The 17,500-nt window shown below is 45.8% G+C and overlaps 1 protein-coding gene across 1 annotated transcript in view; it reads left to right on the forward strand.

Annotated features, from left to right (window-relative positions):
* LOC143024368 (uncharacterized) overlaps window positions 1-179 on the forward strand; it is an 837-nt gene extending 658 nt beyond the window's left edge. The window contains exon 2 of the mRNA XM_076183163.1: window positions 1-179. This exon is cut by the window's left edge and continues 479 nt beyond it. The gene's annotated coding sequence lies outside the window, so the exon portion shown is untranslated.
* Window positions 180-17,500: the final 17,321 nt, after the last annotated feature.

Consider the following 17,500-nt stretch of genomic DNA (forward strand, 5'->3'; position numbering starts at 1 on the left):
CTTTGTCAAGCACCCCCACGAACTCGTCTTCCTCCCTAGTTCACTCACGTGAACCCGGCAGGAAATCTCGCTCGAAAAAGAGGTCTGCCTCACCGAGGTCCAGGACGCTCAGCTTGTCCCCACCCTCCACAGCCTCTCCCCCCAACTCACCCTCCCTTCCTCGCTCTCCTTTTCCTCGCCGTAAATCCCACAAGGGCAGGGAGCCGGGGGACGAAACGAGGGGAGAGGGAACTCTGGCTGCCCAAGTGGCTGCCCTCCTTCCGTCCCTGATAGGCCCCGTCCTTGAATCGGCCCTATCACATTATCCGGCCTTTCAGACCGCGCAAATCATAACGCACCCCTCTCCAGAGCAACCTCCTATTGAACCTACGGCTCTAGCCCCCCCTCCCACTCTCCCTCCTGGTCCTTCCCTCCGCCCCTCCGTGCCGGCGACAGGTATAGGACTAGAAGGCCCCTCTCAGGAGGAACCCCCCAATCAGACGTCCGTCGGGTTGGACGGGGTGGAGGACCACTACAGTTCTTCTTTACCTTATCCTCCTACCATGACGGACTCTTGAGTTCACCCCTTCTCATGGTGTGACCTTCCCCGGTCCTGGGAGTACTCGTTTGGAGAAGATCACAAGCTAGTGGCCTGGTCTCCCGACTACTCGCTACTGGAGGGCTGGAGGAGGAGAGATGACGTTATCCTAAAGTGGGCCAACGACGCGGAGGGGGCTAAGGTTCTATATAAGATTCGACCCCTCTCCGCCCCGGCCTCCACGCCCTCCAGGATTTCCACCTCTAACACTCTGGACGCATTAGGTGCTCTCCTGGAGAACCCTCGTTTAAACCCTGATGGGCATATGTTTGTCGACAGGTCGGGGGACTCACCGGCGGTAGCACTCTCCCCAAACGCCTGGTTCCCGCAGGAGAAAGGGGAGAAAGCCTTAGACATCCCTGCTCTCGAGCAGGCCCAAGACCAACCCAAGACGGTTCCTCCTCGACGGCATATCCCTTCATCATTCCCCGTCGTCCTGCCACCACCCTTCGCGCCGGAGGGCCTGCGCGATTGCTTGTGGCACTCGGGCAGGGACCCCGCCCTCCCCCAGCAACTTAGTGAACCGGAGGCTAAGTTGCTGACGACGGAGGCCTCGACCAGACAAGACCTTGCCTCTACCATCTCGACCGTCACGGCAATGGCGATGATGAGGAACTGGCTGACGACGCTCGCCACGAGCTTTGAGGACTTCCCGCGGGAAGAATTGAGGTGAGTGGGATATTTCAATCTATAGAGGGTCCAGACCTGTCCTGGCGAGAGACGCTCGGGTAGCGTCTTCACCCAGGACGGAGCCTCTTGACTAGCGCCCGAGGACGAGGTCGTTCGGAAACGACCTCGGCTTCGCATATGTTATACGTTCTACAATTGAGCGATGTGACTTTATTACACCCTCCGGGGATCGGGATCCTTATCGCCCTACTAATTTGATTCGCGTGTTTTCTGTATGCAGAGACACCCTGGCGGCACTCTCTACCGGGGCAGAGGGTACAGCCAACATGGCGTCATCAGCCCTACCCCCAGCAGCGAGGGCCTTCACCGCGGCTCGTCTGGCAGCTCGTCAGTCTGCAGCGCGGTCGGCCCCGGAGATAGCTCGCCGGGGCGTGGTGAGAGCAGCTCCCCTTTCCCGTGGTCTGTTCGACCAGGAAGCGACAGACCGCGTCTTCGCTACGGTCCCGACCGTCATCCAGATCCAACAACCCTCCCAACCGGAGATTCCAGGACTTCCTTCGGAGACACGCGATAGTGACCATCTCCGCTAGCACAGTTCTGGACTTCCTGTCTTGGCTAGCTGACACCACCAACAGGGCACCGGAAGGCCGACCCGGGCCATGCCCCCCACGCCCACAACATCAGAGGCCTCGCGGCATCGCTGGCGTTTCTCCGCACCCACTCTGTGGAACGGGTGCAGGACCTCGGGGGCTGGGCATCAGCAACTTCCTTCAGGACACGGTATCTCTACCACTCGATCACCCCTGTCCCATGTGTCGCCATGGGAACGGCTCCACCCCTCTTCGCAAAAGAAGGGGGGGCAAAGGGCGACCGAGGGGTAGGGGAAGGCCCAGGAACCGCTGAGCAAGATACAATATTCTACATAGAATTTATGCACTATGTGAATTGTACAATATTATTTTTATAAAAAATAAATAAATAAATGAATATATATATATATATATTGATATTGATATCGATATAAGTAAAAAAAAAAAAAAAAACAGGTCGAAATGGACATGACTTCTCCTATTCAACTTAAGCTAATCTATAGTCATGATGGTCAAGAACTTTACCATGTTGAAATTAATTTCAACGCTCACTGTGACTCAGGTCGAAATGACCATGACTTTTCCTATTCAACTTGAGCTAATCTACAGTCATGATGGTCGAGAATTTTACCATGTTGAAATTAATTTCGACGCTCACCGTGACTCAGGTGGAAATGGACATGACTTTTCCTATTCAACTTGAGCTAACCTACAGTCATGATGGTCGAGAATTTTACCATGTTAAAATTAATTTCGACGCTCACTGTGACTTAGGTCGAAATGACCATGACTTTTCCTATTCAACTTAAGCTAATCTGTAGTCATGATGGTCAAGAATTTTACCATGTTAAACTAATTCAACGCCCACTGTGACTCAGGTCGACATGAACATGACTTTTCCTATTCAACTTAATTTAATCTACAGTCATGATGGTCGAGAATTTTACCATGTTAAAATTAATTTCGACGCTCACTGTGACTTAGGTCGAAATGACCATGACTTTTCCTATTCAACTTAAGCTAATCTGTAGTCATGATGGTCAAGAATTTTACCATGTTAAACTAATTCAACGCCCACTGTGACTCAGGTCGACATGAACATGACTTTTTCTATTCAACTTAATTTAATCTACAGTCATGATGGTCGAGAATTTTACCATGTTAAAATTAATTTCGACGCTCACTGTGACTTAGGTCGAAATGACCATGACTTTTCCTATTCAACTTAAGCTAATCTGTAGTCATGATGGTCAAGAATTTTACCATGTTAAACTAATTCAACGCCCACTGTGACTCAGGTCAACATGAACATGACTTTTCCTATTCAACTTAATTTAATCTACAGTCATGATGGTCGAGAATTTTACCATGTTAAAATTAATTTCGACGCTCACTGTGACTTAGGTCGAAATGACCATGACTTTTCCTATTCAACTTAAGCTAATCTGTAGTCATGATGGTCAAGAATTTTACCATGTTAAACTAATTCAACGCCCACTGTGACTCGGGTCAACATGAACATGACTTTTCCTATTCAACTTAATTTAATCTACAGTCATGATGGTCGAGAATTTTACCATGTTAAAATTAATTTCGACGCTCACTGTGACTTAGGTCGAAATGAACATGACTTTTCCTATTCAACTTAATTTAATCTACAGTCATGATGGTCCAGAATTTTACCATGTCAAAATTTATTTCAACGCTCACTGTGACTCAGTGATGTCACGGTATGATGACGTCATTGTGATAAATTGACGTCACCATGTAGTCCTATGACGTCAATTTGTGTCCCTGTGACGTCACGAGACGATCCTATGGCGCCATGATCAATCCGGTGACGTCACAGTACAATCACATGATGTCACTAGGTATTAAACATATAGAAGTCCGCTTGTGGGTGACGAGACGTCACAAATTGCCATAGCACACTATTGGATGAAGACGCTCGCCACGGGCTTCGAGAACTTCCCGCGGGAAGACTTGGGGTGAGTTGGATACATACCGAGGGTCCAGGCCCGTCTTCGTGGGAGACGCTCAGGGAACGTCTTCACCCAGGACGAAGCCTCTTGACTAACGCCCACGGACGAGGTCGCTCGGAAACGAACTTGGCCTCGCATACTCCCTTTCGGTTTCTCGCTTACCCCGAGGATCTTCACGAAACTAGTGAGAGTGGTAGGCGTACGTTGGACGGAAGCAAGCGTCTCCACACTCATGTTCCTAGACGGCTAGTGGATGCATTTGCCCACCGGGGAGGGTGCATCGGCCGACATCTCAATGGCTCTGAGTGTGTTGGCGGACGTGGAGTTCGGGGTGGACTGGGACGGGTCTGCCCTTGCACCAACACATACTTTTTTGGCTCGGGTTTGTGTGGGACACAGTCAGCGTCCTTCGGGTGCTCCCCTGCGCCAAAAGAGCGTGCTTCTCTCACACGTCCTCCCTCCTTCGGTGGCGGGGGGGGGGGGGCCTCAACTTCGCGACCCCGGCCCTTCCACTGAGCCGCTTGGGGCGCCGACGGCTGGTACGGGAGGTCGACAGGAGCATACTGCTTCTCCCGCGTGACCTGCCCGGGCCGATACCCTCAGCACTCCACAGGTTGTTGCGTCCCTGGCTTCGGTCGGGGGCCCTACGCCGGTCGCTGGAGTTTCTCCGCACCCACTCTGTGGAGCGGGTGCGGGACCTAGGGACTGGACATCGACGACTCCCTTGGGGACACGGTGTCTCTACCACTCAGTCGCCCCTGTCCCATGTGTCGCCATGGAAACGGCTCCACCCCTCTCATCTCAAAAAAGTGGAGGGGGCAAAGGGCGACCGAGGAGTGGGGAGGGGCCAGGAACCGTTGAACAGGATACAAATTTCGTATAATTTACGCATTGTGTGAACAGTGCAATGTTGTGCATGTCACATTCTTCGGCGTGGGTACTTGACGTTTCTGTCTCCCCTCTACTGAGTGATAAAATGAATAAGTCTCCCATAGGAAAGACACACGTAATAACGGTTTGATTCAGGCTTCACCTCTCCTCCCACCTGTCCTCGTCTCATGCATAGCTTCGCTGTGCAGGTTTCTTTCAGCCGATAATATTTCTTTGTCGCGGCTCGTGCCGCTTAAATTCTTCTTATCGGCTTAAGAAACCTGCACAGATTTAGGGTCCCTCCCTCCTCCCACAGGCGAAGCCTTCATTTCTCATTGAAGTGACGCGACGTCCGGCTCGAGCTAGCCGGGTAAGAAGGAAGGGGATAGGGAGGGGGAGGTGGGGTCGACAATGCGCATGCCTGCACAGAGCCGGGAATTTTAAATTTCCGATGATTTTGGCGGAAAATTCAAACCACACTCAACCTTCGGGAAATGGCCATATGACCAGGAGTGTGGTATGGGATTATCGCTATAGCTTCGCTGTGCAGGTTTCTTAAGCCGATAAGAAGAATTTAAGCGGCACGAGCCGCGACAAAGAAATATTTTAGCCCGAAACCATTGTTTTCTCATTTATTCACCGCACTTTCAAACCATCCTGGATAAAACTGAACGTAAAGTTTACTCGCACAAAGGTAAGTTTGGAAACTTTCCTTATCGTGTTTGAGAAATCAACCCTCATCAAAACTTTTTTTTTTTCTTCCAAAGTTACTCCCACCATCCGCCTTCTGCTTTCCCTCTTCGCTCCTCCTCTTCCTCCTCCTCTTCCTCCTCCTCCTCCTCCTCCTCCTCTCTTCTCTCCTTCTACATCAGAGTTTTTTTTTCCTAAGTTACCATCTTCCCTCTTCGCCACTCCTCTTTTTATTCCGCACTCCCTCCTCCTCCTTCTCCTCCTCCTTTCCTCCTCTCCTCATTTCCTCCTTTCTTGATTTCTTTCTTCTCTTCTCCTAATCCTCACCCCTCTCCTCCTCCTCTCCTTCTATTCCCCTCAACCCCCTCTTTCTCCTCTCCTCCTTCTCTCCTCCTTTCGTCCTTTCTTTCTTCTCCTCTCCTCCTCCTCTCCTTCTATTCCTCACCTCCCCGTCCTCCTCCTCTCCTTCTATTCCTCACCTCCCCTCCTCCTTCTCCTCTCCTCCTTCTCTCCTCCTTTCGTCCTTTCATTCTTCTCCTCTCCTCCTCCTCTCCTTCTATCCCTCACCTCCCCCTCCTCCTTCTCTCCTTCTCTCCTTCTATTCCTCACCTCCCCTCCTCCTCCTCTCCTCCTTCTCTCCTCCTTTCGTCCTTTCTTTCATCTCCTCTCCTCCTCCTCTCCTTCTATTCCTCACCTCCCCCTCCTCCTCCTCTCCTTCTATTCCTCACCTCCCCTCCTCCTTCTCCTCTCCTCCTTCTCTCCTCCCTTCGTCCTTTCTTCTCCTCTCCTCCTCCTCTCCTTCTATTCCTCACCTCCCCCTCCTCCTCCTCTCCTTTTATTCCTCAGCTACCCTCCTCCTTCTCCTCTCCTCCTTCTCTCCTGTCGTCTTCTCCCCCCCCCCATTTTGTTTCTTCTGTCGCTACTGCTGTCCGCCCCTCTAGGAGGTCTTACATCCTCCCCGTCCCTCCTCTGTCCTTTTCCCCGCTACATCCCAACGCTCCTTTTCTTCATTTCCCTAAACTCTTCCTCTTCTCGTCCATCTTTGTTCTTGCCTTAGAATCTATACCCTCTTCCTCCTCCTCCTCCTCCTCCTCCTGCTCCTTCTCCTCCTCCTCCTCTTCCATCTCTGTCCTTGCCTTAGAATCTATACCCTCTTCCTCTTCCTCCTCCTCCTCTTCCATCTCTGTCCTTGCCTTATAATTCTATACTCTCCTCCTCCTCCTCCTCCTCCTCCTCCTCCTCCTCCTCCTCCTCCTCCTCTTCTTCCTCCTCCTCCTCCTCCTACTCCTGCTTCTCCCCGTTCTCCTCTCCCTACCCCTTTTCTTTCTTCTCTCCCTTTTCCTTCCCCAATTCTTCCTCCCCCTTCGCTAGTCACTCCTCCCTTACACTGTTCTCTTTCCTTCCTGTTTCTCTTCTCTCTATTACTCATATCTCCCTCTGTTCCCTCTCCTCCTCCTGTTTCTCCTCTTTCTCTTCCTCCTCTCCCCTTTTGCTACCCAAGCCTCCCTCTATTCCCTCTCCTCCTCCTCCTCCTCCTCCTCCTCCTCGTCCCTCTCTCCCCTTTCTACTAACCCCCTTCCTTAATTCCCTCTCCTTTTTTTCTTCCTCCTATTCTTCGTCCCCCCCTACACCTCCTCCGCTACCTATTCCTGCTTCCTTTATTACTTCTCCTTTTTCTCCTCCTCCTCCTCCTCCTCCTCTTCCTCCTCCTCGTTTCCCTTCCTCTACTCCCCTTCTGCTGCCCTTGCCTCAGAGGCCCTGAGCTGATACCGCGGCCTCAGTAGTGTCTGGGTAAGGACGGGAGGTTGATGTGTTCCGCCCAGCTCCGCTCCACGCTCGCGACTCGCTCGTTCGCGGGGCGACAGAAACTTCGCTGGAGTTCGAGCGTCGCCTTCTTCGTTAGAAAAATATCTCCTTCCTCGGGATGTCGTCCTCCACCTTCGACCTCGGAAAGGGGAGAGTCCGAGGAGGAGGAGGCTGTTATTTCTTGCGGAAAGTTGAGTGAATGGGAGAAGGTTCTCTTAGTCGGGATGGCAACAGTCTAAGAGCTCCTCGCGATGTTTGAAGAACCTCGCGCTGGTTTTTTTGAGAGACCTTTGGTACGGAACTTGAAGACCGTGGGAGTATTAGCGTTGATGTGTGGTTTTTGGGGAGTGAAGGACAGATCCCCTTGTGACTCTCAACGGCACTCTTGAAGTGCAAACTTGAACGAAAAAGTTACACTCGACCGTTTGAGCACTCAAGGACAAGGTCGCCTCGACTTCTGGAGTCTTAGGCGCTCGTGCTGTAAGGAGTACCTGTCTGACGAAGGCGTGGAAGAAGAAGAAGTCAACTCGAGCTGGGGAAAAGAGATATACAGACAAACAAAACAGACACACAAACAGACAAAGGAGGACTCGACTGTGAAAACGATCCACGTGGCTTCCTGTTGATCTTGCCACACCTGTCGCTTGACAATTCCCCCCCAAAGTCTTCGGATCCATCTATAACCCTCCCCAATCGTTTTGAGTCTTTATTCACTTCATTCTGGCTGCCGCTACGCTATGTAATCTACCTGAGGTGGAAAAGTCAGTTCACTTGACCAATTCTCGCAGATTTGGATCACGTGTTTCCTGTTCCCTGTGTCGCCAGGTGGTTTTATTCAGCTGAAGCCAACTCCTCTCCTCTATCGGTGTTCCTAAATCAAATTGTGTACTACTGTTTCGTGGTGTCTTAAAATGTACCTATCGATGTTTCCCTCGTCCTGGCTGTCTAAGAACATAGAGACAAAGTGAGCTTTGAAAGTAGTTAAGCGCCTCCGGGCGTAGGGTCCTCGAGTTATCCCACATATGTGGCACGAAAACGTTATTTTCAACTCGTCAATCTCTATCCCTTGAAGTCAATGACCTCGTTGCAGTTCGAGATGGACCAGGTCATCGACCGCAGCCCTCCCTACCTAACATCGTTCCCCCTCACTGCCATAATGAGGCATTCAGACACGCAGGCTCCCTTGTACGGTAGACACTGGTAGAAAAAGGAGAGGTCATCTACTAAAGACTTCGTTGTCTTCAATTCTTGCGGATCCTGCCGTGTTTACTTTCCGCCTCCGTTTTGTGATCATTTTTCGTCCTTTTCTCCTTCTCCTTTTACTCTTGCTTTTTCTTCTTTTCCTTATACTTTTCTTCTTCTTCTCCTCCTTTTTCTACTCCTTTTTTCTTCTTTTCCTCTTTCATCTTCTTTTTCTTCTTCTTCGTCTTCTTCTTTCTTTTTATTCTGTCTCCTTATTCTTTCTTCCTCTCATTGTCCTCGTTCTCCTTTTTCTTTTTTCTTTGTATTTCTTCTTCTCTTCATTTTCCTTCTTCTTCTCTCTCTTCTACCCATTCTTCTTCTTTTTCTCCTTCCTCTTCCTTCTTCTCATTCCTTCTTTTCCTTTTTCTTCTTCTTCCTTCTTCATTTTTTTGGATTCTTTAGAACCATCCTGTACCTCTTCACGTCGCCGCGAAGAGATGCCAGGTCACTGACATAGGTTCTGTTAGTCTCACAAATTACAGATTCATTCCCAGCCCAAGAACACCATTTCTGACACAACTTTCTGAAACGAGTTGTCTCTAGGTAGTTTCTCACAAGCGGAATCCAAAATCCCTTACCACCTATGTCTAGAAACCCCTGAGGGTTTATTTTCCTTTAACCCATTAATGAAGCCCAGAATCCCTTAATCACCAAACCCAACCACAGAACCTAAAAATCCCGTCCAAAAACATACCCACCCTTATCCACGTTACCCAAGAGTCTTGACCTACGCTGAGGAACTCTTCCTTTAGCCCTTCCAGGAGTCTCTGTTCCCTCAACGTGGCTGCAACTTCTCTTAGTCTGTTGGATTTCCAGAGAGCCTTGAGACCCGAAGACTCAAGAGAAAAAGATCTTTCAGCAGATCAGACCAAGAGACTTGCTGGATAGAGAGCAGTTGATCTGAACCAAAAGATAAGAAAGTATACGCGCCATCTTGTGACACTCGTGTTTCAGGTGTACAGCATAAGGTCGCAGCTTTCCTATCTGTACTGTGAGTTAAGGGTGAGTGTGAATCGTTGAAAATGTACGTGAGATTGCAAAGACAGAAAACGGTTTTGGACGAGCGAGTAGAATTTCTCCCATTGTGAGAAACGAGAGTGGCGCAACAAAAAATGGAATGTAACGAAAGTTTTGATCGATTTGCAAAGTGTCGAATTTGTATGGACGACATTCTTCTTGTGAAAAGAAAAAAATAGTCATTCAAATTTGTAGGCGTCACTTCTGGAAAGGAAGGAAAGTTAGCACAACTATGAATAAGGAATCTCTCAAGGATTTTCTTCTTGGGAACCTAACGAAAGACGTCGACGAAGTAGACAAAGAACTTCAAGAGGTTTTCGGGGATGATAAGCACGAATTTAGAGGAGGAGGAGGAGGAGGAGGAGGAGGAGGAGGAGGAGGAGGAGGAGGAGGTGGTGGTGGTGGTGGAGGGGGTGGAGAAATCGAAGACGGAGGGAGCATAGTCATAACAAACAAAACCAAACACATTTTCAATACCTTTTACAACATTTCGGACAAGGATGTGATTCGTCGGAGCGACGGAGTTTGGCAAGATGGCGACTTTGTCTTCGACGATATCCATCAGGGTGGCGAAGAGGAAGACATAAACTTCACCATCATCAACCTCGTCAGCGGGCTTTTCATCTTCATCTACCTTGTAGCTGGCATCTTCTGCTGCCACTGCATCTGGTCCAGGATGAACAGGACGGCTAGAGAATCCCTCGAATCCGACAAAACTTCGTCCACAAGACGGAAAAGGAAAAGAAAGGGTCGAAGAGGAGGAGGAGGAGGAGGAGGAGGAGGAGGAGGAGGAATTAAAACTTCTAAAAGAGACTTTTCCGAAGACAAAGCGACTGTGAGCGAGGGACGTGGTCGAGGGGAAGGCCTGGAGGCAGAGGACGAAGGGACGAGTTCGAAAGGCGAAATAAGAACAGAGAGAAAGAACAGTGAGGAGTTGGAGGGAGTGGGCGAAGACAAAGCGAAAAGGTTTTCGAGTGAAAAAGAGGTCCTGGACAGTAATGGACTGAAGAAAGAGTGTGAGAATTTGGAAGGTGAAGGAGGAGAAGGAGGAGAAGAAGGAGAAGGAGGAGGAGGAGGAAGGGCGACACGCAACAAGGGAGACACGCGCGTGCGTGTGACGTTCGACTGTGAAAGTTCGGAAGAAGATTACGAAGATGACAATACCGAAGAGGAAAATGAGTTCCTGGGGCAGAGATGCTGCTAAGCCTATAGACAATCCAAGGTGAGGAAATAAATTATAATTTCTATCCCATTTTTCTGAACAAGGAGTCTTTTCTCTCTCTCTCTCTCTCTCTCTCTCTCTCTCTCTCTCTTTTATAAGTATCTATGCATTTTGAGCTTAGATGAGAAGGGGAAAAGGGGTGGAATAGGTGGTAGTATTTACGTGCCTTTGACTTAGCTACCTCCCTTATAAAAGGGGAAAAGCTCTTGGTATCTATAGATAGATGTATTTGGTTTACTGTCCACGTACAGTGCACGCCTCTCATAGTGTATGGTATATATAAAATCAAACAAATACACACGCACACACACACACTTACACACACACACACACACACACACACACACACACACACACACACACACATACACACACACACACACACACACACACACACACACACACACACACACACACATACATACACGCATACATACATCAAACTGGATACTGTAAGAATGCAGAGACCAATTGGTGAATACAATACGCAATCTGATAACTAGTTCACTAGAAGAGGGAATGGTGTCGTAGGACTAGAAATCTGCAAATGTGGTACCAATTTTCAAAGGAGAAAACAGACATCGCTGATGAACTATAGACCAGTGTCCTTGACTAATGCAATAGCAAAAATTTGTGAAAATTTTGTATAAAAAAATATATATATATAGGTGGATGAAACCTCTCGAAAATCAAAGCATAACAAACAGTCGATAAAGATTCAGAGGAGAAAAACCCTGAATAACCAACCTGCTAAGCTTTTACTCGAAAATGGCTGATGTGTTGCATGAGAGAGACGGATATGTGGACTGTGTATATCTGGACTTAGAGAAAATCCTTTCATAAAGTGACACATAAGAGATTGATATGGAGATTGGAGAACATAGGAGGCTTCAGAGGAAACATTCTGGAATGGATAAGATATTATAAAAGACAAACGTATGAGAACAGTTGTGAGATGAAAAATCAAAATGGAGGAGAAGGGCCCAGTTGAGGTTCCTCTACTGTTCCTCATATATATTAATGATATGACAAAAGAAACGAATAACTAAGCAAACTCGTTTTCTAATGATGTAAAGACTACGTAAAGGGTAAGAAGCGAGGAGTATTGTATGTTACAAAATGACCTGGATAAAGAATACGGGTCACGAGCATTTTAACACAGAAAATGTAAGACATTGGAAATGAGTCGAAATGATAACAAAAACGAAGGAGGAGAAAGACTTAGGTATCACAATCAAAGGCGACGTATCACCTGAAGCACACATGAGGAAAATAACACGACTGTGACAATCAACACCGTGTGAGATCGAAACCTTTATTGGTACGACGTTTCGCTTGTTACAGCTTTTTCAAGCGAAACGTCGTTACCATATAAAGGTTTCGATCTCACACGGTGTTGATTCTCACAGTCTTGTCGGCTTTTGCCATTGTGTTTCAAATTAACACGAGGAATCTGTTGAAATTATATAAGCGTGACATTCCACTACACCAGTGGTTCGCAACCTTTTCTGGCTTGAGGCATCCTTGCCAAGCCTTTCAAAAGTCCCCGGCACCCTTATTAGAAAATCTAAATTCTAGTTTGGTCAGTATTTTCTTGATTCAAAATCTGTGTAATAAAATTTTGTCCCTGGATAATATGAAAATAATCATCTTCACACTGATGCTGCTTTAATGAACAAAAATGGATGACAGAGAGGGTAATACGAAAATTATTTTTGCCCTAAATTTTGGCGGCACCTTCAGTTGATCTCACTGCACCCTTTGGTACCGCGGCACACCGGTTGGGAACTACTGACCTACATGGTTGAGGACATGATGAAGAAACTCATTGAAAGCTTGATACAGTCCAGACCGGAATACAAAGCTGTGATGTGGTCACCATACTTAAAGAAAGAGACAAGAATAATAGAGAATACAAAAGATGGTAATCAAGATGACCCCTGGTATAAATGACAAGATGTGTGAGGAGAGATTGAAAAAATTAGGACTTCCTAATTTGGAGGAGTGAAGGGAGAGAGAGGCGACATGATACTTGTTGAGAGAAAGTGGACAGAAAGGAATTATTGGTGCTAGAAGAAAGACACGATGCAGGATACAGGGATGACCCGTCATCCAGGAGGTGCCAAGATAAGAGGGAGGGAGGAGGGTGGAGGGGAGTGGAATATATAGGAAATGGAATGGGTGGGAGTGGTTTTTATGCCTTTTTCTTTTTGGCTACCCCCCGTGTAAGGGGGAAAAAGCCTTTGGTATATGTATGTATGTATGTGGAAGGAAGACCTTAAGAAGTGTAGATTTCCACACAGAAATGTCAACTTGTGGATTAATTTGAATGAAAATGTAACCCAAGCCAACATTATGAAATAATTCGAGGCAAGGTTCGACAAATAGAGAAAATGAGACGGTACCCCATGAGCATAGCTCTAGCCCTGCAAATCACAACAACTAGGTAAAAACACACACGGCTCGACGGTGTGGTGGCACCGTGCTCGACCGCTAATTCAGCGATCTGAATTCGAGTCTCGCCCAGAGCTGTAGATTTTGGCGTCACTGAACTGCGAACCGGCATTCTAACTCTAGTGGGCAAGGAGTTGGAGGGTATGTATGGTCACACCATGCCGGGTCATATATGAGTTCCAAACTCTCATCTAGAGAGGTAATAGCTGTCGATCACGAGTACAACACGTGATCCAAGACTGCTATGAAAAGTCGTGGTGAATCACATAGACAAGTATATATATATATATATATGTGTGTGTGTGTGTGTGTGTGTGTGTGTGTGTGTGTGTGTGTGTGTGTGTGTGTGTGTGTGTGTGTGTGTGTGTGTGTGTGTGTGTGTGTGTGTGTGAGAGTGAGTGAGTGAGTGTGTGTGTGTGTGTACAACTGTTAAAAAGAAAAACTGTGTCCCTACTTTGTTTAAATCATCTGTTGCCATGCCACACAGTAGATGCTTTTTTCTGGCTAACGCCAAATGGTTCTATTCAGCTCCGTGGGACGAGAGGTTGATTAAGGGGCCATTTAGCAGCAGTGTGGAGGGTCACGCAAAATATATGACTATGAATTACACAGGCTGCAGTAAAAGGTCAAGATAGGCTTGATTTATTTGTCTATTCATCTAAGTTTATTTATACATTCGTTTGCTTTACCTATTTTCCTTTCGTCTTCTTTCTTTCCTTCTGTATTTGTTTGTCTATTCTGTTTATTTGTTTGTATATTTATTCATATTTTTGTTATATTTATTTATATTTATTTGTTTATCTATTTACTTAATTATTCATTCATTCATATATTTATCTATTCATACATTTATTTGTCTATTTCTTTATGTATTTATTTATCATCTATCAATTCATTTATCTATATCTATCTATTTGTTTATCTATCTATCTATCTATTTATATTTATACACTTATTTAAAGATTATCTACATATTTATTTATCTGTGTCTTTATACATGATATTGTTATGCAAGGAAGGGAAGGAATTGGGTGAGAGGAGAGTGGTTTTTATATGAATGATATTTTGATGCAATCTGAAGGAATTTCTCCCTGTCTTCTCTTTTTCTGCATGAGGGGACGGAGAGGGGGTGGGGTCGCCGATTAATTGAAGTGGCCTTGCCTCGGATGTGCTGTGTCTTGCTGCATTGCTTCTGACCCCGGGCAGGGAAGGTGATACAGGGATGACCCGTCACCCATGAGGAGCTAAGAGGAGAGGGAGGAAGGGGTGTAGGGGAAGAGTGGAATGGGTGGATGTAGGTACTTGACTTTTGATTTGGCTACCTCCCTTGTAAAGGGGAAAAGTCCTTGGTATATAGATAGATAGAGCTATATATTTGTCTATCTATATATTAATTTTTGCTGATACGATTTTCGTGAGTTCTTCTAACTTACTTTAATCTATTTCCAACTTTATTATTTTTTACGCTTTCCGACGCAATTTTCTTTCCTTTTTCATAGCCCCTATAGTTCATACAGGAACACAGTCCTATGCAGGTATGCATTTACATTTGCCCGTGCGTACACACACACACACACAAACACACACACACACACACACACACACACACACACGCACACACACACACACACACACACACACACACACACACACACACACACACACACACACACACACACACACACACACACACACACACACACACACACACACACACACACACACAACTATTACTGATATTTTCCATCTTTCTCTTCCTTCTATCACTCTTCCTGCTCTTTCTCCTCGGCCTTTTCCTCCTATTCTTCCTCCTCCTTCTCCTCCTCCCCTCCTCCTTCTCCTCTTCTTTCTTCTTTCCTTCCTACTCCTCCTCTCCTTTCTTCCCCTCCCCTTTCTCCTCCTCTCCTTTCTCTTCCTCCTCCTCCTTCTACTTCTTTCATCTCTCCTCCTACTCTATCTCCTCATCCTTTTCCTCCTATTCTTCCTTCTCCTCCTCCCCTTCCTTCTCCTCTTTCCATCCCTCCTGCTTTTTCTCCTCACCCTTTTCTTCCTATTCTTTCTTCTCCTCTTCCTCGTTACCTCACTCTCCTCCTCTTCTTCCTTTTCCTCCTTCTACTCTTCTCCTCCTCCCCTCCTTCTCCTCCTTCCATCCCTCCTTCTGCTTTTTCTCCTCACCCTTTTCTTCCTATTCTTTCTTCTCCTCCTCCTCGTTACCTCAGTCTCCTCCTCTTCTTCCTTTTTTTCCTTCCTTCTCCTCCTCTCCTCCTTCTCTTCCTTCCATCCCTCCTTCTGCTCTTTCTCCTCACCCTTTTCCTCCCATTCTTCCTTCTCCTCCTCCCCATCCTCCTCAGAAGACACTTGGCCGAGTCCGAATTCGTCACCTTTGCCTCTTGTGCTCGGATAGCCAGACCAAGTGGCAGTCACCAGTAGAAGCCGTGGATTGAAACTGGATGTTCGTAGTTATGAGTCGAGATCGAAGCCTAACGCACCACAGCGAGAGAGTGAGTTCACTGATCTCTCAACATTTCTCAAAATTTCTAAAAGGGTCGATCCAAAATTTCGAGAAGAAACTGGCACGTGAGTGCCATTGATTTATTTAACCAGTTTGGGTCCGATTTTTTTTTTTTTTTTCATTTTCTTCTATTCCTCTTCAGGAGCAACATATTACAGTCACCCACATTCCCCCTCTCCTCCCACTCCCCCCCCCGGGACCCCTTCCCCCTTAGACAACCACCATCGCATAAAACATAACTAAACAACACATGATGACATTTTCCCCCATCCTCTCTCAATCACACTAAAACAAATAAATATAAAGCGCATACTCGAGTAAGAGACAAGACTCCTTTCCTGTATACTACAATTAGGTAATATGAATTAGGTAAACGAAATGTTCTCACTAACTAAGCTCAGGGAAGCCTGAAGCTTAACGGCTGAGACGAGAGTTAAACATTACCTTTCACCAGGGGGGGGATACCTTGTGAGTGCCGAAATCAGCATATTTTTTTTTTTTTTTTTTTAAATCTCGCATGACAAGGAAGTAAAGTCATAGACCTACATACGAGCACAGACACCCTCCCTTCACTTCCTTTTTTTGTTTTAAGGTGAGCCCTGGGTTTCGCATACCGGAAGAAAAGTCATTCATGTGCCAGGTATTTCCACGTGTGCGAAGGATTACCCATCCCTGTTCTATACCCTTAAGACTCAGACGAAAAGAGGTCTTGCCTGACTGAAACCCTTTTCAGGATCGATTTCGATCAACCTGGATTGGACCAAATTGCCTGAAAGGAACAAGAACGGGGATCTACGGGGTACGTCGCCTTAGTGATGAGATAAAAGACGAATCATCTAAGGGAACAGATGTCTTTGGTGCAAAGAGACAAGAGCCTCCAACTGGTTGATGATGTCGACAGCGCCACATAAGGACACGGTAATAGATAAGTAAATGAATGATTGTGGAAACAAAGGAATACAAATATAGAAACTTCTAACAATATTTCAATTACTTCTAAAAATATTTTGCACCACTTACAATCCTTACAATAAATAAATGAATAAATAGATAAATAGATAAATAAATAAATAAATAGATAAGTGAATAGATCAATTAATATATATATATATATATATATATATATATATATACATATATATATATGAGAAATAAATAGATAAATAAGTAAATAGATAAATGAATAAATAAATAAATACATAAACAAATACGTAAGTAAATGAATAAGTGAATAACTAAGTAGATAAATTAATGAATATATAGATTCATGAATAAATATATAAATACAGTAATAAAAACAGAAATAATATAAAGTGATTCTAAGTAATTCTAATACTGCTTCAGCAATATTAGGTAGACACTATAAAGATATACATTAGATAATTTATATGGCCCATATAGAATAAAGACTATAAGTGGGCCCTTTTGAAAGAGTTCACAGAACCCAAAAAAAGATAGTGGACAGATTATCAGCCTTATGCAATGAGAAAATAAGGACCAAAGTTGTTTATCACGGTGATCGATCTCGGCTTCCCCCCAAAAAAACAGCCTTATGCTAAGGGTACATACGAACCAAAGTTGCTTACTATAATGTTTGGTCTCTTGGTATTAGAATTTCGTTTAAGAATACGACTTTTTGACTCGTAATGATGACGGAGAGCCGAGTTGGACAACGATGTACTGTCATCGATTGATAAGGTCTTAAAGTGGAAGATTAACGACACGAAGTAGATAATAATTGCTAATTATCCTCACGTGTACCCAAGTCTCCAGATAACTGTCGCACATTAATCACTTGGTTTTTTTCATTATCTCCAGAAAGACTAGGAGACCAAGGCATTCTCATATGATGTTTTTTTATTATTATTAGTTTGTTTTAAATTCTGTACACGTTTCTAGTTTGGCCTG

Source organism: Oratosquilla oratoria, chromosome 4 (genome assembly GCF_046742065.1).
Source record: "Oratosquilla oratoria isolate Oo_2021 chromosome 4, ASM4674206v1, whole genome shotgun sequence".
In the NCBI taxonomy this organism is placed as follows: domain Eukaryota; kingdom Metazoa; phylum Arthropoda; class Malacostraca; order Stomatopoda; family Squillidae; genus Oratosquilla; species Oratosquilla oratoria.